The 27,345-nt window shown below is 46.8% G+C and overlaps 1 pseudogene; it reads left to right on the top strand.

The window, feature by feature from the left end:
• Nucleotides 1-17,009: 17,009 nt before the first annotated feature.
• Nucleotides 17,010-23,737, top strand: LOC123083907 (B3 domain-containing protein Os03g0620400-like; annotated as a pseudogene).
• Nucleotides 23,738-27,345: the final 3,608 nt, after the last annotated feature.

The following is a 27,345-nucleotide window of genomic DNA, read 5'->3' as shown; positions in this document are numbered from 1 at the left end:
ATTTACCTCCAATTTGTGGGAAGAAAGGCGGTTACCCATGTTCATACTCAAGAAACAGCTCATGCAGACAGGTGCAGCCCGGTATGTTGATGTATACTAGGCCGCGAGAGACGGACGACCGCAACATCAGAGGCAGCTCGGACGGATGAGTCGGTCGCGGTATTGTAAGCTGGTGCAGACGGGGAAGATCGGCACCGATGTCATAAACCGGCTCGGACGGGCGAGTTAATCGCGGGCGCGGTCCCGGTGAGTCGAAGTAGTCCGGGCCACAAGGGCGGCGTCTTGCACACATATTCTTTGATCATTGTGGCACGGTCATATTCTAGCACATGACAGTAATTACGCAATTTATATATCCATGATCCGGCCATCGGCTTTGCAATGACCAATTGTTCTGCATATAAAATGCAAAGACCAAAGTAATTGCTTTCTAACAAAAGCAATATGTGCTAAATTATACTTAGAGGGATATCACCTGATTCGCCCGAACAACAGATGAGTCGGCCGTGGCATTGTAAGCCGGTGTGGACGCGTGAACCGCCGTGACGGCAGATGGACAAGTCATCCATGGCTTTTGTAAAGCGGCGCATGTGGCGATTCAAACATGATGTTGTTTAACCGGTGTAGATGCATGAATCGGTGGCAGGTGCGGACGGATGTAATCCGAACATCGGGGCGGCGACTTGCACGTATATCCGTCGAGCATCCTAGCACGGACAAACACCAATGCGAAAAGTTATGTTGATGCGCCCCCTTAGGCGACACCTTTTCGTAACGGTCCTGCAAAAATATTACAAGACCAAGTAATTGTTCTTTGATAAAAACAATATGTTTAATAAAATAAACTTTAGATGGATACCACCTGATATGTCTTGTTGGATGTCGAGCCAGTTGTCACGGTGAGACAACTTCGTTCCCTTAACAACTCCAAACCTCAATCACGTTTGTCCTCCCACAGGGCATTTTATTTAACAGCCATCCATGATAACTTCTTCCATCACAATGTGTCTTGGATGTGAGCAGCTTGTATCCTCCACGTCAGTGGTTTAGCAACAAGGCCGCGAGGGCAACTTGAAGTGCAGCTGGAGAAGAGGACGCGGCCGCATCCGGTCATGGCAGCAAGCCAGCCGAGGGGTCACCCAGAGGCCGGCGATGCTGACTTGCTACTGCTGCGGCTGATGAGGCAAAACGTGACGGCAGCGGAGGCTTGTGGCGACGAGGCGCATACCAGGGTCAGCTTGATGCGGCTGTTGCAGCGAACGGCTCACGGCAGAGGCAGAGGCAACTCATCGGCCGGGGCGGCTCAACGGCAGCGGAAGCCATACGAGGCCCGGCCGGAAAAGGGGCGGCTGGGCCCCGGCGCAACAGCGGAGAGATACCTGCAAAGTGAGGCCACCGCCGCCGAAACCACGTCCATCCCCACGCCCGAGTTGTCGCCGGTTTGGATCAATCCACGCCGAGTCGTATTCTTATCTCTTTTTTTTCTTCCTTCTTTTCGGTAATCAAGGGTCAATCCAACTTGGTAACTTTTTCCCTTCTTAATTATGGAATTAACCTCGTTGTAACTTCCTTGTAGTAACCAGAATTGTCAAATAAAAACTAACTTGGCCTCTAATGACGTACTGATCCAAAACGTATTCTTCTTGTCTCCTAGTGACGTACTAGTACTTGAAATCACCAGGGTTGATGCTTGATGCGATGGAAACAATGCGCTCGTCTGCACTTTTTGACTTCATCAGAGAAAACAACTTCGGCGACTCTGACAGAAAAAATGTCTGCAATGTCTGCAGCCGCATTGGAAAATTATATCGTTCTTAAAAACGCATGACTTAACAATGGCGCACCAAAAAATCCATCCGCCTTTCGAGTTGTGTGCGGCAGCACACACGGATCCATAATCTCTTGATCGCGATCTTCTACCTGAGACTTGTCAGTGCCGGGTTAACCTGCCCGATTCTTCCGTGCCGGTTCTTCTTTATCCGGCTAATCACGGTCTTCTCGATCCTTGAGAAAAATTCCTCCAAGAACTCAACACCACTGTGCGCAGGCCCCACGGTGGGTGCCAACTGTCGTGAATTTGTCACGGCAGATGTCCTAGTGTGAGGACTTAGTCGCGAGGCCAACGCATCTATGTGGTAACTTGAGAGGGGTTGAGCGGGACGAGAGACGCGATGTTTTACCCAGGTTCGGCCCCTCACGGTGGAGGTAAAAGCCTACATCATGCTTCATTGATATTGATGATGATGATCATGGTTACAAGTGTGCTCTATCTCGAGAGCTATTGTCTAAACCTAACTTGTCCAACTTGTGGAACTTGTGAATCTTGTCCCTTTTGAGGAGCCCTGCCCCTCCTTATATATGTTGGAGGGGCGGGTTACATGTGGAGTCCTATTAGGATTAGGACTAGTCTATCTCTAATACAAACCGGATACAAGTCCAGGTCTTAGCTCCTTGTAAGATAATATTCCTCTTGCCTTTCCTCTTAAACCGTCCCACCATTAAACGTGAACCGGCCTTCTGGGTCTTGGGCCTTGTCATCTGTCTGTCCTGCACGCTGGATCACCAATGAGTCATAATGACCAGGTGGGTTGCCGGTAAACCGCCAGGTCAAGGCGGGTCACCAGTAACTCGCCAAGTGTCAGCGGGGTCTTCAGATAATCCGCCAAGTCCGGCCGGGTTAACTTCCGGCCGGTTTACACCGCCAATCATGTATTTACCAATGAAACACCTAGTCCGGCCGGGTTATACTTCCAGCCGGTTTACGCCGCGGGGTATATCCCCGACAGATGATATATTAGCATGAATACTTCAAAAATTAAAGATACGTTGATGACGTATCACTCCACACCAAAGGGCACAGGATCTGGCAAAAGGGGAGGCTTTGAGGCATATATGGTAGGGCGGACGACGAGGCAAAGTACGCGGGAGGGTCTTGCCGCAACGGCGTCCAGAGACGCCTGCAAGTAAGGACTGGAAGCACGCAGATCCAAGCTATCATGGCCTTGACCGTCGGGATCTCGGCGAGCCAGGTAGGCTGGAAGGGGCGCAGCTACCTGGTCGCCGGGTCGGAGCAGCCCGGTGGAGAATGCCGGCAGCGAGGGACACCGGAGAGACGTGGGCCTATAGCCGCCGGGGCCGGAACAACACCAGCAAAGACCCGCCGCGAGGGGCCCCGAGCCATCCACAACCGCGTACACTTTGCCGCCTTTGCGTGAGAGCCACCGCCGTTGCTTGGGGATGGGGAGAGCTACCACAGACGAGGGGGCTGCCTGCACAAGAGGGCAGGCCGGGAATGCCCGGCAACTGGCCGTCGCCGTAGACTGTAGGCTCGAGTAGCAGCTGGAGGGGGAGGCCCGAGAATCGCCGGAAAAAGACCTGGTCGCAGGCAGAGAGGGAGGCGCGAGGGGAGGGGCATCCGTGGCGGCCGAGGATGGCGGGGCAGGGGGGCCACGGCCAGCCGGCGACGCGCGGGGCCAGGTCGCCCAGGGAAGGCCGGATCCGCCCCCACCGGACCAGCAGAGGGGGGTGCCGCCGCGGCTGGACGGGGTAGGCGGAGTGTCGGGGGCGTTGGGGCGCGAGGGCCCAGATCCGCCCCGCCGCCACCTTCCTAGGGTCCGGCTTTGCCGGTGGGCCGGAGGGCGATGCGGGGGGGGGGGCGGGGGGGGGGCGGGGGGGGGGGGTTCCAGCAAGGATAAATAAAGCTTTATATACCTTATAACAGAGCCATTCTCAGGAGATGAGGCAAATGAAAGCATTAATACGGCTTGCATATAAGGTGGTGACGACTCTTGGTTGTGTGCATCCCAAGATGCAAGATGCAGAGGAAGAAATGACTTCTCTTTATAAACACTAGTATGGTTTATTTATGAAAGTGCATTCTCTTTACAAGTAAGTAGAACACATCTGAGATAACAAACCAGGAGCATTCAAATCTATATGTAGTTCCATCCATATGTATGTACTACATGTTATATTAATAACTAGATCGGGTTTACTAAGAGGAAAACTTATTCTTTGACTTTATTTAAAGAAAAACTTGATATAGTGCAGCATGGCAAGATTCCAAGAACTCGTCTTCTGGTTGAATCTGCTCAACCAAGTGGGCTTTTGAGTCTTTAATTAAAAATAAAAGTGGGCTTTGGAGGCACTGAACAAAACACAGAAGGAAGAAGATGGGGTTGCAGAAAGGAAATCCAGCGCATATCAAAATATCTTACCATTCGATCACGGAAATCACCAATCATGACCTTGAAGAAATGATTGTCCTATTCATTTGTGGTAGCAGCAATGTCACCCCTGTTACTCCAAGGACTGCTCATCTTGCAACCAGTACTAGATTTGTACATGCCCTCGCTAATGGAGACTGGGAAGAACTCATAGCAGCAAGACTAAAATTGCAAGCAAGATGGGGCACGAATAGACAAGGAGGCGCTTACACATAGTGAGGTCGGCGGACGACCTGTCAACAGTCCAGCGATGGGCAGTTAGGAAGGAAGGAAGAAATACTCTTCCAGTTTTTCTATTCGGTCCCTGATTTTTTTTTGTTGTGTCAGTCTTTTTTCCTTATTCCTTCCTATTTTCAGAGCACACCTCATCAAAGAATCAACCCCATTATCTATCTTACGGGGAAGGCATAGCCTCATTATCTATCTTAGGAGGAAGCTGCGGCTCCATTATCTAATTTAGGGGTGAGGGGTGCAAGGGATTATCGGAGTTGTTCATCATGGTGCGGGGCTTAGAGGGGTGTCCAAGGCGGCAGCCAACACAATGGTGGATGGAGGGCAGGGCGATGAGGCGGCGACAGCGCTTGCCACGGGGGGGAGGCAGGCGGTTATGCCTGGGTAGGCGGCGGGGGAGGAGGAGGAACCGTCGCCAGGAAGGAGAAGCGAGAACATGTGGGAGGAAGAAGATGAACAACATGTGATCTATTATGGGCTGTTGGATGAAGATTTGATGGTTTATATGAGAAGTGACCCCCCCCCCCCTCCTGAGTCGCCCCATGCGCGACTGGGAGGAAACCCTAGCCGCCGCCGGCCGGGTCCCCCCTCCTTCTCCTCCTCCCCCTCGTCGTCGCAGAGGGCGCGGCCAAGTGAAGCCTAGTCATCACCGGCGGCGGCAGGGAGTCCCTGTCCCCTCACGCGTCGATCTCGTGGCGGGTCGGGGTTGGCGGGTCGTGGTGCCGCGCTTGACAGCGGGCGCGACGGCGGCGTGGCGGCGGTGTGACAGGCATTGTGCGAGGGGTGTTCTTGGGGGCGGGATGCGGTGGAGGCTCGGTCAGATCTGACCCTCCTAGCAACGCGGGCCGTGGGCAGCGCGGACCGCGGGCAGCCGCCTATGCCGTGGTCATCCTGTGGAGGTGGCGGTGCAGGTGTGGTGGTGCGTGCGGCAGCATTGGTGGTGCGTTCTGGTCTGGTTCTGGTCCGGACCCTCTGGTGGCGGCTTCCGGACGATGGTGGGAGGCGCGGGAAGACCCTCCGGTAAGTGTTCCTGGCCATTGGTTTTGGGTTGGTTTGGTGTCCGCCGTCGATGGGCATGTGGTTGTCGGTGGCTTCGCGCCGGTCTGTTGCAGCTGTCGTGGTGAGGTGACACAAGGTGTGTGTCGGGTAGGGGGGTTGGTGGAGGGATGGGAGGTGCCGACGTGGTCTGGCCACCCGTCGCCGGCACGGGGATGTGCTGGTCGTGGATGCATCCGCTCTCCACTCTCCCTACTTCCTCGCCAAAGTGCGGGCTGGGGTCGATCTGGCGTTGTTTGGGGTAGAGCGATTACTAGCAGCTCTGTCATTCGCGGGCTGCCGGGCGAGCCAAAGCTGCAGCCTTTGGTGGGTCCGGGGGTGTCTGGTTGCAGGGCGGCGGCCCTGGCAGTGGGAGACACGCTGATCATGGGCGAAGAGCATGTCTCGGGTGTAGGCAGGCAATCATGGCCACGCGGGTGGCATGGTTGTTGGTGTTCGGCGGAGCATGGAGGAGGGATGTGAGTGTCGCAGTTCATTACTTGCCTGGCTTTTGCCTGGTGATGGTGGCAGCGTTCGCGGATGTGGTTTCCTTCCTGAAGGCTCCGTTGCGGCCTCTCCTCCTCTCCATGCTGCTTCGGGTGAAAACTTGATCTTCACGATTGGGCGGTGACGACACCATGGTGTCGTACCCTGGCACCACCGAGGAGCCCATGCTTCATTCGTGTCCAGCTTCACTTCTTCATGGTGACTTGCACTTTGTGGAGGTCCCCATCAATGTCAAGTGTCTTAGTTAGCTTGGTTGTTGTCGGGATGGTGTGTCGGTGCTCAACACCTTTGTATCTTGCCTTGGGTGTGTGTGTGTGTGTTGTGTGTGATGGTGTGTGTTTGTATCAGCTTGCTCAGATGTATTGCAGTGTTGATTGCTTTATATATATAGCGGGGGAAACCCTTTTTGACTATATGAGAAGTGTCTGATGCAACACATTTTTTCAGATACTTACAAATAAACACATACTCTCCTTGATTCCGGGGAATGACTGATCACACTAAAGTCCAGGAAGAACGAGCCTCCATTTCCGTTAGCAACGGGTGTTACCTAGATGGTGGCTTCAGCTGACTGATGTATTACTTTGTATGGTCTTTATGAATAATTAATAAAATGATTGCATGCATCGTCCAGATACAGAGGCCGGGGGTATATCCTTCTTTTCCAAAAAAATGAAAGCATCTCCAATATAGCTTTTTTTGTGGGGAAATAAGAACTTCATTCAATCATCTCTAGCTCCTGCATGATCAGCCATAATGCTAGTCATGAGAAAACTAGGAGGGGAGTCCATCCAGCAGCTCGTAACCCCTAATGTGCAAGCAAACTTGGCACAAAGGTGGGCTGGAGCATTGGCTTTTCTAGATACATATTGAATAACAAAAGACTGAAAATATAAGGCTAGTCCTTCTATCTCTAATAGAACTGGCGCTACCAACGAGCGCGAAAAAGTGCGCGAAGCCCACAGATCGACTACCTCCTTACAGTCAACCTCCAGAACCAATCAAGGGAAGCCTTGGAGACAAGCAAAATGAACACCATCACGCAGGGCCAAAGCTTCTGCTACCAATGGATCTGTCACTCTAGGATAAGGCTTGCTCTAGGCCGCAAGGAAGGCAGTCGAAGACCGGGCGATCCCTCCTGCACCCCCTTTACTTTCCTCACGGGAGATACCTGCATCAGTGTTGATTTTTATCCAATCACCCTCAGGTGGTCTCCAACCGTAGCCGATCAGGACTTTGGTGTGCTCCACAGGAAGTTCTAGCACCGCCAAAGCATCCTTGATTGATCTCATAAACTGGACTGGGTTTGAGCTTTCCTTATCATGTGTAATGTTGTTTCTGGAATTCCAAATCGCCCACATCACAGTAACAATTTTTGCCCTATCAGGTTCTTGAAACCTTGGGTCGCAAAGTATATCCTTCGTCCATGTTTTTGGGTGGAGATCAATAAGTTTCACTTGTAGCCATTCTCTCGCTCCCCCCAGAACCTCTTTGCATGAGTGCACTTTATCAGCGCATGCATCAAGTCCTCGTCTATAGCTAGGCAGACTTTACATCTAGCCATGGTGACAATGTGTCTGTGCTGCAGTGTTCGCTCCACAAGAAGAATGCCCCATAGAACTCGCCACCAGAACACACGAACTTTAGGCACCACTTTTAGCTTCCACAACCTTGTCCATAACTGTTTCTCTGTCTCTTAAGTACCCGTCGTCGTCCCCAATATAGCTTGTGTTAGTACTACTTGTTGTTCAAATTGTCTCGTAGTATATCATCGGCCATCAAGTTATAATATTTGTTGGTCAAATTGTCTGGTATTACAATTATTTCCATAGTGTATAAATAAAGGGTGTTTTCCATCGCATCAAGTGGACGAAAGCAAAATGAGTTCAGACTCTTCCAGACTCAGTTGCTCCATGACTAAGATGTACACGGTCATTTTGGCCTGGGAGGCCCGCGTCGCTCACGCGAGCAATGACGGGTCAAAAACCTCACGCCGCCAGTGCGTTCCTCCTCCACCTTCCCTTCCCCTCGCCGCCATCAGAGGGCGACATCGGGCGAAGCCTGGTTGGTGTCATCAGTGATGGGGTTGCGGTGCTTCATCTGGGACAACCGCTTATGTAGGGTGTCATGGCGGCGGTGCGCCCTACCATGCTGGTGTAGCGAGGCGGGCATTGATGTTGTGGTGGTTGCACTAGGTGCGGCAGGCGAATGACAGCGACGTGGGTCCTTCATGGATCTGGTGTGGTGGCACAGCCCGACGCGGTGGTATTGCTCGGGCTTCTCCGGGCGACAGCAGGGGTGGCATGCTGCTCTTCGGCAACGGTGAGGTCCGTGATACCAACTCGCAGCTATGGCTCGATGTGGTCACGCCAGCTGGGAAGACATGGTCTATGGTGGTGGACGATGTCCGGTGCGCAAGCGCAGGGGATGACTTGGTCGGCGCTAGTGCAAGCATTCGTTATGTGATTTCCTTGCATGTTGCTCATTGGTGGTGTCGGCCCGAGTCGGGCTCTCCTTCAAACCCTAGTCGGGTGTGCGTGAGCCGATGTTGCTAAGAGTTGTGTACATGGCGCCGTGTGGGGGGCAGTGGTGCCCTGATGGTCGGGGGCTCGCCCTTTTGCTCACCGGTGCTGGGTGGAGGCAGTGGTGTCCCGATTTGCCTGTGCTTGTTGCCCGGGCATAGTCCTAGGGGTTGTTCAACGATAGGGAAGGTGAACTTCCTGCATATTCCTTGGGTGATTGGTGGATACATGCTTTTGTGTGGATGAACTCTAAGCCATGGATGCCAGGGCGATGACCCTGGATGGCGGGCTTTCACACTGTGCTCTCCAACGAGTAATGTTGAAGCTGGTGTTCGTGGTGTGCTTCAGCTATGTGGGGTAGTGAGGTGCATTGTGGCGGAAGGTCCAGTCAAGCCTACCACATTAGTGGTGGCTTCGCCCTGGTCAGGATCTGGAGTGATCGGTCCTTGGTTGATGTTTCCCCATCATGGTGAGTGTGGCTAGTCCAAAGACCCAGAGGGTAGTGAAAGCTTTTCACTTTGGCGCCGAAAGTGGCGATGCCTGTGAGTGTCACTTTCCTCTTGGGGCACCGCCAAGGCCCTATCCGTAGCCCCGAATCTCAGGTTGAAACCCTTTGTCCGCTTCAGAAGACGCAACGAGTGCATCCTGCCTGTAACGCCTCGGACACACCCGCCGGTGGTCGTTACTCCTGGCGGGATCTAGACTGGCCCCACAGATCAATACTAGTATTTTCTATGCACTTTGTCCTCACTCGTGCGCACCCGGGAGCAACTTCCCGGTCGGTCACCCATCCTGACACTACTCCAAGCTGAGCACGCTTAACTTTGGAGTCCTGTCCGAATGGACTCCCAGAAAAGAAGGAATTCCTTATTGATATGAGTAGTCTATCATCCCTAATAAGCCAGGACATCACATACACCCCTCTCAGAGGAACCGACGTCCTCGTCGGGCCACGGGAACGTTCCCTCTTGGCACATACGTCTGTGCATCCAATCCGGTACATGTGCCATGTCGGGTGCCACGACGGGTCACAAACGTCATGAACAACATGACCACGCACCTGTCCGCAACCATCCGTGTAACCGCGAGGGTCGGCTCTGATACCAACTTGTAACACCCCGGACACACCCGCCGGTGGTCGTTACTCCTGGCGGGATCTAGACTGGCCCCACAGATCAACACTAGTCTTTTCTGCTGAAAGAACATGCGGTGCCCCCATGTTTGGTTTTGGTAATTGATGACAATCTCTATGGACTAATGATTTCCTTGAGTTATATTTGAAGGTTTTGTCCATAGGCTTTTCTTGGAGTGCATGTGTTGATTTCAAGGAGAGTTTGTGTCGACCAAGGTGTTATTCAAGGAATTATCCAAAGATTGGTCATGTGAGAGTTGAGCTTATTGCAAGCATGTCTTGAAGAAGAAGATTGTGTGATCATTCATGTCTACCTTCAAGACATCATTCAAATGAAGAGAATTGGAAAGGTTCAAGGTTGATCAAGACTAAGTCAAGAGTGAATCAAGTTGATCAACTCACAAAGTGCAGAAGATGTACCAAGAGGGATCAAGTGATCCCATGGTATGGTAAGAATTGTCAATTACGCTTTGTGTACTAACCCATGGTCTTCGTGAGAGTTCTTTGTGGGGTTAGGTTGCGGTGTGCAAGTTCAAGTGGAGCATCACGAAGAGATCAAATGCTTGAAGCTTGCCGTCCTTTGTGGTGATAATGGACTTGTGAAGATGTGCGGAAGAGTGTCTCACCATAGTGGAGTATGGGGGAGCAATCAACTAGTCTTCATTGAGTCAACACAATCAAGAAAGGTGGTCCAACTTGAGGGAGTCAAGATTGTCATCATCTAGCTCAAGTGGACCATGTGCAAGGCAAAGGTTTGCCCTTGATAGGTTTTCTATTTTACCGGTCTCATGATGGTAGTTGGGAGACCGGGTTATAGGATCGATTGCCGTACTATCAAGGGGGGCTCTCGATGAGAAGCTTGATCGTATCGTTCGTAGAGAGCTCAAACCATTGCATCCTTACATCATCTTTCTTGGTTCTTGTTTGGTTCTCTTTGTGAGTCTTAGAGCTTATGGTCATCTTGATGACAAGCTTGAGTTCATCAAAAACGGAGTGCGCATGCCTCCCCTGCCTCTTCTTACTATGTTGGAGGTTTCACTCCTCTTTTTGTTAGGCATCATCCTTACATCATCTTTCGATGTTGGAGTTTTTGCCGATTCTTCTCGGTTGGAGGTTTCACTCCTCTTTTTGTTAGGCATACCTCCCCTGCCTCTTCTTACTATTACCAGTCGCTGTTTTGATGTTACTCGTCGTCTTGTTTCCAACAAGCTTGAGTTTGCTCAATTCGGAGCTCATATGCAGAAGTTATGGCAGTTCTTGTTTTCTTGTAAGTGGTTTTTGTCTAGTCCCAGCGGTAGTACCACGAGCCCCAGCAGTAGTACCGCTTGGAGCTCTCAGCCGTTGTACCGCTACTTCCGGGCGGTGGTACCGCCATCTTGCTCAGCAAAGACTTGGGCGGTTGTTCCGGCCAGGCACCGCCCAAGTACCGGTCAGGCCTCTGTTTTGATGCGGTACTCGGGCGGTGGTGGCCCGGTTGGTCCGGTCGTACCGGTACCACCGGTGTCTAGAGCGGTTCTACCGCTCAGGACTTAGCCGCCCGAGCGCTCAAGGCCATGTGGTTGCACCGGCCCGGTACCGCTCGACTACCGCACTCAGGGGTGACTCCCTTTTGTTCCTATGCGGTGGTTGAGCGGTGGCTGGGCGGTTGCTCCGGTTGTTCTTCTCAACCGGTGCTACCGTCTGGTCGCCCAGTTGTACCGCCTGGTAGGGTTCTGCACGTATACTGTGAGTCCCGGTTGTACCGGGACCAGGAGCGGTAGTACCACTCGTGTGCGGGCTGAGCACATAACGGTTGGATTTCCCCCCTCCTATAAAAGGGGGTCTTCTTCCCCAATGAACCCTATCTTTTGAGCTCGTGTTCTTCCCCCATTGTTGACCTTATTCGAGCTTGCTAACTCTCAATCCCTACATGGATTCTTGCTAGTTTTTGAGGGAGAAGAGAGAGGAGATCTAGATCCACATTTCCACCAATCACTTTCTCCTCTATGTGAGGGGAACCCCTTGGATCTAGATCTTGGAGTTCTTGGTGTTCTCTTTCTTGTTCTTTCTCTCATTTTCCTCCCTAGCATTATTTGCTTCAGTGGGATTTGAGAGAGAAGGACTTGGGCACTCCGTGTGCCCTTGCCATTGCATTTGGTGCATCGGTTTGAGTTCTCCACATGATACGTGGAAGTTACAAGTTGAGAAGCTTATTACTCTTGGGTGCTTGGTACCCTTGAGCTTGTTCCTCTTGGGTGCTTGGGCATCCTAGACGGTTGTTGGTGTTCGGAGCTCAATCATTGTGGTGCAAAGCTCCGGGCAAGCGTCGGGGTCTCCAATTAGGTTGTGGAGATCGCCCCGAGCAATTTGACGGGTACCGTGACCGCCCCCATGGATTGCCAAAGTGTACGGGTTCGGTGACCGCCCCCAAGGGTTGCCATTTGTACAGGTTCGGTGACCGCCCTCAAGGGTCCCTTAGTGGAATCACGGCATCTTGCATTGTGCGAGAGCGTGAGGAGATTACGGTGGCCCTGGTGGCTTCTTGGGGAGCATTGTGCCTCCACACCGCTCCAAACGGAGATTAGCATCCGCAAGGGTGTGAACTTCGGGATACATCATCGTCTCCTCGTGCCTCGGTTATCTCTTACTCGAGCCCTTTACTTATGCACTTTACTTTGTGATAGCCTTATTGTTTCTTGTCATATATCTTGCTATCACATAGTTGCTTATCTTTCTTAGCATAAGTTGTTGGTGCACATAGGTGAGCCTAGTTGTTTTAGGTTTTGTGCTTGGCAAATTAACCGCTAGGTTTGTTCCGCATTTGTTCAAGCCTAAACCGTAATTATTTTAAAACGCCTATTCACCCCCCCCCCTCTAGGCGACATCCACGATCTTTCATCTGCGCACTTTGTCCTCACTCATGTGCACCCGGGAGCAACTTCCTGGTTGGTCACCCATCCTGACACTACTCCAAGCTGAGCACGCTTAACTTTGGAGTTCTGTCCGAATGGACTCCCGGAAAAGAAGGAATTCCTTATTGATATGAGTAGTCTATCATCCCTAATAAGCCAGGCCATCACACTACCCTCTTGGGGCGACGTCGATGGGTGGGGGTGTACCTTTGGTACAACAACAATAGCAGTAATAGTAAGAGTCACATACCACACTACATATAGTTAGTCTTGCACATGCTCCCTCCGTTCCTTTATATAAGGTGTATTTTTTTTCAAAAGTCAAACAAGGCCATGTTTGATCAAGTTTTTAGAAAAATATATCAATATCCACAATACAAAATTTAAATAATTTCATCCATCATGAAAAGTAGTTTCATATTTTATCTATTTGGTATTGCAAATGTTGTTAGTTTATTCAATAATCTTGGTCAAACATTCAAATCGTTGACTTGCATGGAAAACAATACACCTTATATTATAGAATGGAGGGAGTATTTACCATTGGCCATTAGGTTTTTGAACTGAGATTTGCAAATCAGGATTACCTATATGATTCGGGTCAATGTCATGTGTTGCTCCTATACCTATTTTTTAACCCAAGGATTTTGTAGGATTTTTTTTGTAAACTAGGGTTGATCCCTTGAGAGTTGAGGTTACAAACACCCTCCTAACCATTCAACCACATGTTGCCATATTGGTTCCCATAGGATCTCAATCCTTATGAATGTTGCTTTGCAATTGATATCAAAGCAATGGTGTCACTGTATTCCGAAGGACTGTCATCTGAGGCCTAGTTTTATACTCCCTCCGTGATCAATGACACTTATTTTGGGACGCAGGATGTACAAAGTTAATGTCCAAGCCTCATTTTTCACTCGGTTCATGATTTTCGCTCAAGACTTTTCCACAGAGTTTACGATTTTTTTCGTTGCAAGACTTATTTTGCGCTCAAGACTTTGCCCAATCTGGTCTGAAGCAATGTAAGCATGTGATCAATATGTATGAATGTACTCAGGATATCAGTTGTATTGTGCTCATCGATAGACTGTCATGGTATAGTTAATGTAGGCACAAGGGTGATTTGATTAGTTGGATTGGGTCCTCATAGGAAGCAATTCCATTATTTTATAGATGGAGAGAAGCAATTTAGAAGGGGGGGTGTAGAGGGTAAGTGTTGGGGATTCCAGTTATGCAACATAACACCCGAGGAACGCGACACAAAGAAATCACATGATATAAGTACATGAGTTACTTGGTCATATAGCTAATACTTCTAGGGGTTTCTATAACTATTAATGAATGTTAGTGGGGGTTTGTATAGTAACACATATTAATTGAATGTGCTTCGTGGAGTAGTATGTACTCCCGTAAACAAATATAAGACGTTTTAGATTTAGAAATTTAAAACGTCTTATATTTGTTTATAGAGAAACTTTTTTTAAGACATGTTGAGTAAAATGTTTTATGGTTACCCTTATCAATTGATAAGTTCGGTTACATTATCTGATGGGCATAGTCGTAATGATCATACATGCTAGTAAAAAGCCTTCACATCATAAGAGGTTGTATATCTGAGGACTAAATAACTCGTGAAAATGTTTTGACATCAGAAAAATGATTTGTACGTAAAAGAGGTATTTTAATATGTTCAATGCCCACGAATATGCTCATGTATTTCATATAAGTTTACACCTAACTCGTTAGTTGTTCCATAGTCCAAAGACATACATGACGAGCATGCTTTCATTTTTGTTACCCCGAATGCCAAAACAATAAAAATAATACTATAAGAACAAACCATGTCCATTCACAAAAGGAACATGTCTATTGGATCGAAATAATTAATTTCCAAACATTTTTAAAAAATACTCACCAAACACAATGAATTAAATAAAACGTCTAAATCCTTTGGGGAGGGGGAGGGGGTTGTTTGAATGCGTGGGATATCCATGTTTCCTAAGAAAACCTTTATTTTCGTGGCGAGGATTGGCCATTTACATCGAGCCAATCACACTCAGGGGTAGATCTATTATGTCATTTTTACTTGATAGTGGGATGTGAAGTGTGTAACATAACGGTGTTTTTTAAATATATATCCAAAATCCATGATCATGTAAAAACAAAAGACAAAACATGCTCCTACAACAATGCTGGCAAATAATAAAGGTGGATTGTTGGAGGGTATGCGGAAAATTATTGTTTGTACTCCCTTCGATCCTTTTTACTCTGCGTATTGAATTTTTGTCAAGTCAAACTTTACAAAGTTTGACCAAATTTATATTAAAAAATAACATCTATAATACAAAATATATATACTATGAAACTACATTGCGTAATGAACCTAACAATATAGATTTCGCATTGTGAATGTTACTTTTTTCTATAAACTTGGTCAAAGTAGAGATACTTTGACTTCGAACAAAACTTATATGCAGACTAAAAAGGACCCGATGAAGTATGTGTAACTCATTTGGACTATAGTGTACTACTCCATCCCATAATGTAAGACGTTTTTTGACATTATAGGACGGAGGGAATAGCATTGTCAGAGAAAAACGAAGAAAAGTTGCATACACCAGCTCAAGATAATTGAGCCACCCTTTGGTTGAAGAAAACGGTAGTCGTTTCCTAAAAAAACAGAAAAAACAGTAATCTTAAGGTTGGGCGCAAAGCCTGGTCTCGCGATGGGCTTCCAGCCGTCGGATGGCCAGGAGGCCGAGCAGTGTGTGTCCGTGATAACGCCGTGATGTAGACACGGCCAACGTGCCTCGTGCAGCGGCCGTCGCGCCGTATCACAGTCGCAGCCCGAGAAACTACATTGCGTAATGAACCTAACAATATAAATTTCGCATTGTGAATGTTACTTTTTTCTATAAACTTGGTCAAAGTAAAGATACTTTGACTTCGAACAAAACTTATATGCAGATTAAAAAGGACCCGATGAAGTATGTGTAACTCATTGGACTATAGTGTACTACTCCATCCTATAATGTAAGATGTTTTTTGACATTATAGGACGGAGGGAATAGCATTGTCAGAGAAAAACGAAGAAAAGTTGCATACACCAGCTCAAGATAATTGAGCCACCCTTTGGTTGAAGAAAACGGTAGTCGTTTCCTGAAAAAACAGAAAAAACAGTAATCTTAAGGTTGGGCGCAAAGCCTGGTCTCGCGATGGGCTTCCAGCCGTCGGATGGCCGGGAGGCCGAGCAGTGTGTGTCCGTGATAACGCCGTGATGTAGACACGGCCAACGTGCCTCGTGCAGCGGTCGTCGCGCCGTATCACAGTCGCAGCCCGAGAGAAAATGTAAGGGAAGGGGGTTCCTCTGCTGCCTCGGCGGTGCCCTCGGGCGTCAGGCCTCGCCGCCGCTCCGGCGCGACGGTTCTCTTTCCACCAACCTCTGCTACATCACAGTCGTCTCAGGCTAACTCCACCGCGCGACTCCAAACGGACGTTCGTTTTGACCGGATTTTGTTCCTTTGGTACGCCGATGGGCGCCCGTGTCCACCTCTGTCTGTTGTGTCGTGCGTACGCCCACCACGTGGTCGCACCTCAAAACTTGTCCGTGTTGGACGTGTTTAAAAAAAACTTAAAAACTTAAACAAAATGATTTAAAAAGTAAATAAACGCAGTTTAAAAAACTTAAGTTAGGGTCCATGGTCACAAAACGGCTCAGTTTCACGTCCAACTTGATATAATTAAACATAAAAAAGAAAAAGAAAACGGCCACCGTCAGCGCGCTCGTGCCCGTGCCTGTCGATGCCGTCGCCGTCTTCAGTGGCCGTCGGCGTCGTCGTCGTCGCTGACGAGGTCCACGTAGGCCGGCGGCGTCCAGAGGTGGGCCGGCGGTGCGTGGTAGACGGGGGCGGGCTGGACGGCGGGAGGTGCCTGCACGACCTCCTCCCGTGGCGACGCCTCCCACTCCGGTGACCGCGACGGAGTGGCACACCAGTTGACGCCCACGGCGGCGGCCATCTCCGGAGCAGTGCAGGATCAGCCCCACCCCTGGCCCAGTAGGCCCGGGTGGAACGCGGCCACCGGCTCCTCCTCCATCGCCTCCTCCCTCCTCTCCTCCACCATTTGCAGCTCAGGGAAGGCGACGTCGCCGGCGGCAGAGAGTGCCATCGTCTCCTCCAAGCCGTCCCATTGGCGCTCGTCGTGGGTGTACATGGAGTCGTCCATGACACGCTGCACAAGCCAGGCCTCCTCCTCCGCTGTCATGCGAGGAGGTGGAGGTGGTGACGGAGACGGTGAAGGCGACGGCGTGGGCGTGAGGCCGCGCACGCGCGTACGCCCCGCACACCTCTCGACCTGGCCGCCGCGGCCCCGACACCGTGCCGGCGAAGTATGAAGCGCGGCGCGTGTCATGCTCGTCCCGGAGCCACGTGTCCCGGAAGGAGGAATCCGGGGCGTACCTGGCGTCATGGTACAGGTCGTCGGGGGGGGGGGGGGGGAGGCGGCGGCGGCGCTCGATCTCGTCGCGGCACGCGCGGCCGTTCGCCGGCACTGGCGGGATCGGGACCCGGTCGACCCTGAGGTGCCAGCCGTTGGGGAGGTGGACGTCGCTCCACGGGACCGGCGTCCTTGTCTCCCAGTACCTCCGGCACACGTCCACCGCGAGGTACTGCAGGCCGCGCTCGCCAGCGGGCCTAGGGTTGATGGTGAAGGGGCCGGCGTGGGGGCTCCACAGGAGGAGCGCGGCGGAGACGCGGGCTCCTCCTTCTTCCCAGAGCCGCGGCGGCGCCCCGAGGAGGAGCCGGCCTCACGGTCGTGCTTCCCCTTGCGGTTCCAGAAGCCCATGGCGAGGTGGCCGGCCGGCGAGCTCGAGGACAATGGAGGGCTAGGGTTCGGGGCTGTCGGGTTTCGAGCAGGCCGCGGGGTGGCGTGGGGCAGTGTGGACGACAACCCATCCACGCTTCCCACTTAAAGAAGGACGGCGACCGTTCGACATGCGGATGACAGGTGGGGCCGCCCGCTCATGTGCATTGATGTGGGCGGGTGGGAGGTAGGTGGCCGTCTGCCACGCGGCCCCAACGCAGATGAGATGTGCGTCCGTTTGGTGTCCGTCGCGACCCAAACCCGGCGCAAGTTTGCGCTCGAAATGGGTTGGCCCGGACACAAAACGGACAAGATGGGTCCGGAACGTCGCACGCTGAACCGTTTTCTTTGTCCATTTTATCTCAAACAGACGGGACCGGATATGATAAGATCGTGCGGTGGAGTTGGCCTCAGCTCCTGGATAGCACGCCCCTCGCCATGCGGCTGCCTTCCGATCGAGGAGGATTTTTACATGGATACGGGACCGGGGCAGCGATCCGGGATCCGCACTTTAATGGCGATCCCGTTGATGGAATCGACGCGCGCAAGGCTCGACAGAAGTGGGTTCCGGTTGGAGGTTCTTTGTACTACCTCCGTCCTGGTTTATAAGTCTCATCTATATTCTGTGCTAAATTTTGATCTTAAATTTAATTAATGAAATATTAATGTATGTCTTAAAAAATCATATAATTTGAAACTATGTTCAAATAAGATCCAACGATATAATTTTTAATGACATGCATTAATATTTTGTTAGTTAAATATCTAGTCAAAATTTGACACAAAATACAAAGAGGATTTATAAATCAGTACGGAGGTAGTACCATTGTGAAACATGAGGAAGCTGCGGTTGAAGCCAAAGCCCTGCACTGACAGTTATGCTGAATTCCGAGGCCAAGATGAGTTTCAGGCTTTCAGCAACGAATATTTGCATGAGGTTAGCTGAGCTTGTGCTATGTTAAGGTGAGACTACTACCTTTGCATGAGATTTCTTTTTCAGTTTGGAAATTTCAGAGTTCAAATGCTGGTCTGTTCCCTCATTAATTGTCTGCCCCCTTCTTGGAAGTTGGAGTTTTGACCTTGGCTCCCTTTCTTCTCCTGACGCAAGTGTTTAAGGCTGGTTGTAATGGAAAGTATCATATATTAGTATCATGCATATGATACTAGTGTATGATACTATCTCCCTAATGCATAGTATTATATATTAGTATCATGTAGTACTTTATTTATTGCCATGCATGACACAAAGTAGCATATCATTTATTATGATACGGTATCGTGATATGATACTACACCCTCTCTTTCTTCATTTAATACTATGCCACCTCATCAAAATTGTCTAGTTGGCATGCATGATACTAACTATGATACTACCATTACGACCAGCCTAATGGGCTGTTGCAGTGACCAGTTGAAGTGACTCGACATGGCTCTGCAGAGCTAGGTGGGAGTAGCTCTTTTGCTTCTTGGAAGTTGAAGGCTGGCAGTTGGAGGTTTAATTGCTTCTGACTGTTGTCATGAGCTCCTTTTTATTCTCCACGGAGCACTTGCTGGTACTTGCTGCATTATTGGCTTGTTGCCCGGAGTGACTGGAATGCCGGATGCACTCTGGCTCTAGAGCAGCAGCAATCCTGGTGCAGGCATCTTTGAAAAGCCAGGTATCACTGCCTTTCTTCAAGATTGTTCATCTCTGCTGCGCCAAAGCATATACTCCATTTCAAGATATATTTTTTACCTTTCTTCAAGGTTTTTCTCAACACAGACATGTTTTTTAATACATTTTCAAGACCGATATGAATGATTACCAGCATACGTAATCAGCAGCTTTGAGGTTTTCTCTCTCAATCGCCATTTGTATCTCTTGGAGCTTCTTTGCAAATGTAAGGTGTTTCCTCTGCCATGCGTCCTACTCATCCCTTTTACTCTAAAACTAAAATCTGAGTTGTTGTTTTTTGGAGGAAAAAAAAACCAGAGTTGTTGAATGTCAGCATATAAAAAGCATATTTACTTGCTTTGATTTGTTCGATCGTTTACTGGTGTTTCTACTTTCGCACCTGAGTTCACTTGCTGTCTCTCCTTGCTGCAGAAACATTCTGTGCATATTTACAGTTTTCAGCTCTGTACTATTTACAATTTTTCAATAGGAAGATTCTGTGCATATATATTTTTGGGGTTTGAAGGTAGAATAAACAAGAATGTGTGAAGAGTGACATAACACAAGAGCAATCTTACTCTCTAGGAGGGAGAAATTACCCCCGTCAGACTGACATTAGAGTTCGATTTTTCATTGCTTTGTTGAATGTGCAACTGACATCAGCTGCAAATTTCAGTTCACGGGACTGGATTAGCAGCATCCCAGATGGAGAAACTTTGTGACTGTTGCAAGAGATATGCGGACCATTTGGATGAAAAGATGAAGTGTTTCCGCAGGCACGTGGGTGCTGATTTTAGACATGGCATGGTAAGTCTGTTATGATTTCAGTCTCTCTCAAGTGTGCCCAGATATCTTCTGTTCACAGTTTAACATGCAGGGTTGGTTAGGTTTGTGATGGATAGTTGCCTACCAGTTGCATAAACTTGATGGCAGTTCAGTTGTTGTTAAACAAATAGAAAGAAGTGAATAGATTCTGAAGCTAATCATGCGTTTTGCCATTGTTAATAAGTTTTGTAGCTAAACTCATGGATTCCAGTCCAGCAGTTATTCCTGTAAGGCTGAAACGTTGTAGCAAATGAACTTCAAGGCTCAAGATGACAATGGAGTGGTGTTTTTTACTGAAGCTAATCATGCGTTTTACCATTGTGAAGCTTCTGTTAATATTAAATATTAGTCATGTAATCAAGCTCTATTTATCTTTTGTTCACCGCTAACATGCAGGGTTAGTTAGGTTTGTGCTGAATAGTTGCCTACTAATATTTTTCTTTTTTTGACACTGATAGTTGCCTACTGGTTGGTTGAACTAATGGCAGTTCTGCTGTTAAACAAATAGAAAGAAGTGAATAGATACTGAATATATTGCTAATGAGCAAAATCTGTAGTCAAACTTATTGGTTCCAGTGTCCAGCAGTTATTATTCCTGTAAGGCTGAAACATTGTACCAAAAGAACTTCAAAGCTCAATATGACGATCAACATTGTGTGTTTTCTAATTTCAAAGTTAATTGTCCATTGTGTAATCATGAACTTTTGGTTAATGTTAATCATGTAATCAAACTCCATTTATTAATCTATTTCCTGACTAGTCTACTAGAACATAGTTCTCACACTGCATCTATATCGTATTTTTTGCTGCAGTCATCACTGTCGAAAACTATGAAATTGTTGTGTTTATACTTCATACTAATATGTTTACATAATTTTTTCTCAGATCATACCAAAGAAGTTCATAGATAATTTCGGGGGAAAGATCTCAAGAACCATCGAACTAGAATCTTCTAATGGTAATATGTATGTCTTTGAAGTTTCCAAGCGCATGGGTAATACAGTCCTCCACCGTGGATGGCAGGCATTTATAGATGAACATCACATAGAAGAGAATGATTCATTGTTGTTTCGTCACATTGAGAAATCCCGTTTTGAGGTTCTGGTCCTTGATTCTGATGATTGTGAAAAGGTGTTCTTCTGCCCTGGCATCAACATTGTTAATAATGTTGAAGAAAGAGGTGCGGATTCTGTTAATATTTCAAATAGCTCCCGTGATTATGCCACAAGATCATCAGGAAGCAAAAGGTTTGCTACGTGTGGAAGGGGTAACTCAAGCCATCCTAGAAAAGCAGCGAAGACAACCTTAAATTACTCCTCACCTGAGAATTCAGGTTGCCTTTTGATTCTCTTCTGCACTGACACTCTCTCAGTTATTGTTCACATTACATTTTATATTATAACTATATTGCTGTCGTTTTCACCGTTGGGATTATGTACAGGAGAAGACACTGAGAACGAAAATACAGACGCAATATACTCATCGTCTGAGGATTCAGGTTACATTCTGATCCTTTTCTGCATTAACATTACTTCCTGAATTATGTGTTCACAATAGAATTTATATTATATCCTATTGTCACCGTTTTCACCATCGAGATTATGTACAGGAGAAGAAACTGAGCCTGCAAATACAGACATAGAATACTCCTCATCTGGGGATTCAGGTTACATTTTGATTCTGTTCTGCATTAGCATTACTTTCTGAATTACGTGTTCAAAATACATTCTCTATTAGATTTTATCATTGACGTTTTCATTGTTGACATCTGTACAGAAGAAGGCACTGAGGACATTCCTTCGGAACACGAATCATCCTTTGAGCTAGATGATGGCCACACACCTTCACGGCAAGATTATGTCTTAGCTCGGGGAAGAACTCTATCCAGAGTACAGGATGAGAAAGTAACTACGCTTATCCAGGATGTTGGAGCTGAAATTCCTGTGTTCGTGGCTGTCATGAAGCCGAGCTATGTCAAGTCACAAACTTCTGCTCTTGTATGTTTTACTGTTTGATTTTGCCAAAGTTGTCGTTCATAATGTTTAAATGCTTAATTTTTAGATTTCTGCATGAGCATTTTAATCCATTGCATATTTGATATAATTGTGCTTTTATATTGATAGCGTGAAGAAAAAGGAAAGTGTGAATCACTGATAATTATTTGAGTTCAGTAAAATGAAGACAGTTCTGTTTTCAGATACTAAAATATACATTGCACATTGTAGCATCTAGCCGGGGAACGTTGTGCATCTTTAAGTTAGATATACATGAAATGCAGTTGCGAAGTTCTATAAGATAGCTGTTTAAGTTACCATGTACAGGTAAGCAATGTGCTCAGATTTTCTTGTAAAGTTGGCAATTTATTAGATACTAGCATCACTTTTTTTTTCTGGTAGCATATATGCTCTAGGATATGCAGTCAACTTACTTGACAGATCATGTGCTTCAATGAAAATTTTATGTGCAAATAAAACACTTTACATCAGGCTGGAGTTACTCTCTGTATGAACTGATCCCAGCCTAATCATATTTGTTGATCTGTCACTGATACTGTGCCATCTGGAATTAGGTCATTCCCAAAGGCTATGCAGTTGAACACTTCCCACCTAAAAGTCAAACTGTGACACTGCAGCGCCCAGGCAAGAGCAAGAAGTGGCATCCCAGATTGCACATTAGGAAAGATAAACGCGGGGCCATCCTTTGTGGGCCTGGTTGGTTAGACTTTGTTCGCGACACTCAAGTACAGGTGGGAGATATCTGCATCTTTGAAAGAATGAAGAAGGGCACTGGAAGAACATTCTCATCACTTAGAGTACATCTACTTCGCAAATCAATGCTTCATTCCGGTGGAAGCGGAACTGGTCCTAAAAGAGTAAGCTCAACTCATGGCAAAACAAGGGTTAATTCAGCTACCCCTAAAAGAGCAAGCACAACTGATGGTAGAACCAGGGCAAAGGCAACTTCGACAACCAATGTTAGGAAGGAACCAGGTGATGGTACATCAAGATGCCCTCGGTAGGCTGAAACAAATTGGTGCACTTCCAGTTCTCTCCTTTCTGATTCGTTTTAGAAATGTTTCCAGGAGGAAATGAGCCTTCTTCGGTTCACAGCCATGGTCACGAAGCACGTCAGGGGCCTGTCGAGTCTAATAAATCCAGAGGGCCTCGGAAACGTCCCTACATAATATCATCCACTGCATGTCTGACCAGGGAGCAGGAGATGTATGTCGACAAGAGAGCTCGCTCCCTTCAGTCCGATGTTCCCATTTATGCGTCAGTAATGAACAAGAGCAGTGTTGGTGACAACAGCCTGTATGCCGTAGTAAGTCGATCAAGATCTATTCTTTACACATTTCAGCTGCCAATGGGATGTGTTATTATTCATTGTGTTCTTAAACCTGGTAAGATTTCAGCTAACCTGTTGTTTTAATGCAACATTTTGTGTAACAGACTATTTGCAGGAACTATGCTGCTGAGTATCTACCAGCTGGAGCGCAGACTGTGACACTCCTGAGGGCAGAGAAGAGCAAGACATGGGAAATCAAGGTGAACCCGAGGATTGGCGACGCGAAGATGCTCAGGGCAGGTTGGCGTGAGTTTGCCCACGACAACCATCTGAAACTCAAAGACATATGTCTGTTCCAGCTGATGACGGACCAGAGGAAGCTTACGATGATGGTCGACATCATTCGTCACAATGAGAAGCGTTAGTTTTAACTTTCCAGCACATGAGAGTGAATCTCGGGTGGCTGTTCTGCTGGTATTTTTTGTGTGCTTTTGGTAGTTCTGTAATCTGTAAACTCTGTGGTGGTGTGGCTACTTTACAAACTAAGGGAGAAACCTATGTTTATGTCATGGAATTATTCAATAGGCCTTCTGGTATTCAGGGAGTTCTCTAATTTTAGGTTGGGTTATTGAATCAATGCAATATTGTTTTCTATGCACATTATCGCAAACTTCCCCTGTGTTTCTATCAAACATGAATAAATAATTGTTCATGAAACTATATGTAGTTTGATTCGATGGATTGGTTCTGTAGAGAGATAGCTACAGCAACTTTGAAGGTCTCAAGGATGAAGTGAAGGTCTGTTGGAATCCACATTCAGTCATTCCATAATCACTCTGCTTTAAAAAGGAACTGTCTAACTGTTTGTTTCCACAAGAACTGTAGAACAGGGCTTCTGACTCAACATAATACGGTATGGTAGAGAAGAATTATTTACCGTCGGCGTCAACCGGTGCCTCTTCCCTGCCTCTCTCTTCCGCATCCGCTTTGTATCTTGAATTCTCTCCGGTTATTTCTTGTACAGCCCCATCGCCGCGTCAGTTCTGCACGTTGGCAAAGGTGGTGTGGCCACTGCTGTCACTATGATTATATGGTTGTAAAGTCTCCAGTGTTAACAAAGAAACAAGAAAAAGAAGTTACATATATTGTTGTATTGTTACACACGGATAGGAGAATATGCAAAATATGAACACCTACTGCAACGAGGATAGAACAAATGCTGAATAAAACATGATTTAAAATAAGTCATGTGTGTATTGAAATGTCGATCTTACATAATAATTTAATATTTTAATCAGATATCTCAGTAAAAATATGAAAAAATCAATAACTTTGGGTAAAACATTACTTATATGGATAATATTACTCATCAAGCCATGTAGACAACTAGAGAAGCTGACATGCACAAAATATGTGTCTAACAGAAACTACTTAGCTCTATGAATATAATTCTGTTTCTTCCCTTTGGTAAACAAGGAAAGACTATTAAATACTTCCAAATATGAGCTAATATTTCCAATTCAGGTTTTCCATATATAACTCAAATATTTTCTTTTCCACGATTTTTATAAGTGTGATCACCGAGGAATTAACGAGTAGATTGGACCCGCACAAAAGGAGTTTCAAAATCACCTTGAAATGTTCAGTACCGTAAAACTGAAATGTCCTTAAAACAGTGTTATATGATCAAGAGATTATATACAGTTTGAGGATGAGAATCGCCTCAAATGTTGGGTCCTCATATAATGCACCATCTATAGGAAAGACTAGAATATCTTAATCCTTTTGTCTTTTTTATTTCTGAAGGTATTGCTAATAATTCAGATTTGTTACAATCAGATGAACTATATGGTATGCCAAATATGGCAAAAGGGCCACATACCTTGAAGTAATATCATCATACTTGAGTCATTAAGCCCTCCATGTTGCCCGTCAGGTTCACCAGAGCAATTTGATATAAAAGTAATACAAAATGGAAGAACTAGAGATTAATTCAGACAAATTTACTCACAGAGGCAATAAAGCTCTTGCACTAATCTAGCCTTATGGTGCAAGCAGCAAACGGCTACGCAATGCAAGTTATTACACCACACGCAACCCACTATATACTTTGGTTAAGAAAATAATTCAGAAAAATAGAACTTGGAAGTTGCCTGTGATAGTTTATTACTCTACGTAGTAGGAAGATATTATATTATGTAGCCACTGCTTAATATGGCAAAACGTTTATACACTTCACATATATAAGGTCACCTAAACATTTAGGACAGAACTATATATACATTTATCTTTTTGCATGCGGCGATGAATTTCGTAGTTTGCAGCATCAAGCTTATGTTGCATCAAAGAACATATCAAGGAATAAACTAAAAGCAGCTCAAAGCCTGTACGGGGACAAAATGAAGACATGACAATGTCAGTCCTTCTATTGCTACACTTGTACGCAGGATCAAGGACCAAACTTCTTCTTGGGCAATGGCCGGCGCTCTAGGACTAGAACTGTCTTACCCTCAACCTGGGATGTCCACTGCCTTCCTCCCATCTATCTGTAACCCATGCCTCCTAGGAGGATTGTAACCATAGTTCTACCCTTTCAATGAAATGAAACGCAAAGGTCCTTTGTGTTTTCCCAGAAAAAAAATGAAGAGAAAATAGGAGAGAAATCAGGGATCATAGAAATATGAAGCTCGTAATTCTTTAGTCGTATGAATATAACAGCGCAAATCGTGGCTTAAGACATGTAAAAGACGGAAAATGTTGGACAACTTATGAAGGATTTCTGAATTCTGAAACCTCTCTAAGAATTTGGGGAGGTTTATTCCGATTTTGTTAGTGAAAATTAGGTATCCTGCATCAAAAAAGGTATGCAAAGATCAAGCCACTCCACTGTTTTTTGAATCTGAATTTAGAACTTTGCATGCACCTATATGTACTGCAATCATTAATTAGTTCATACATTTGACCGTGCATAAACTTTAAACAACAAAAGGAAACTCCAACTCCAACAGAAAAGTGAAACATTTGCTTAGACAACATGGATTGACTAAAACAATTAGCATTTGCTTACAAAATAGAGAAGTGTCCTTGTCAACACACAGCATCATATAAAACACATGGCTACATACAGCCTAGTGCTTGGATAAGTTTCAATTAAAACATACAAACTGAATAAACATCAAATCATCACAGTTCACAATACTAGAGTAGATCGAACCTTAATGGCACCTCACGCAGCAATCAGTTAAAAATTGATCACTTCATAAATCACACCAAGCCTGTCACTAGAGAAATCTTAATTGCAACCATCAGAAAATTGCAGGTCTCAAACAACTAATGCTTTGAAAATTCTAAATCTGAAAATACAGAAAATAAACATTATATAACCATGACCTACCAATTGACATTAATATAATTCTAATAAGGCAGTGGGTTTATCTAAAATATTGAGATAATCATATAGGCCAGAATCACTAGCCAAGAAGCACCTAGGCACTGCATCCGACCTTCGCGGCCACAGCCGCTGCAGAGGTATTAAGGGCAGTTACTCGGGGTGAAACAGTTACTGAGGAATAGGAAGGAGGAATAAGGTGAAAGATAACAGAGACGGTGGAGGCAATGCCAGTGCTGCAGAGGACACAAAACAGTAGCCCGATGTGAGTGCACATCACAACTCAGCTTAAGTAGATCAATTTATTTATCAAACAAGCGGATTACATCCTAACTTATCGACTTGAACACAAGAACCGGACTCTGTAATAACAGCCTAACAGGGCCCATCAATTGGCATAAACACATCGAAAGACAACCAGAGGAGGAACTCTTGCTACAAAACTTGAAGATTCTAGTAGATGACAACTAGGTAGTAGAACTCCTCGCCATCCCCACCAGTCAGCGCCCTGTCTTGGCCTTCCAGCACATCCTGGTAGGTGTTCTTGACTTGTAATCCAATCACTTCTGGTTGCCTCCTCAACACTCAGCAACGTGAAGGCCATCAGTGAGTTTAATTCGGTTGTGTGTGCTCCGACATTGACAGGAAAACAAGAGAAAGCAAGTTATTCATATAGCCTGAAATAAACTCTGCAATGAACACGAAGAGAAGGGGAAAAGATCGAACCTTCTTCAGGCGATTTGGGACATCACGACAGGAAGACCACGGGGATTTGGTTGATACGACTAG

The sequence above is a fragment of the Triticum aestivum genome, chromosome 4A, assembly GCF_018294505.1.
Source record: "Triticum aestivum cultivar Chinese Spring chromosome 4A, IWGSC CS RefSeq v2.1, whole genome shotgun sequence".
Classification (NCBI taxonomy): domain Eukaryota; kingdom Viridiplantae; phylum Streptophyta; class Magnoliopsida; order Poales; family Poaceae; genus Triticum; species Triticum aestivum.
The sequence above is the reverse complement of the archived record's forward strand: the minus strand, read 5'-3'. Positions and strand labels throughout refer to the sequence as shown.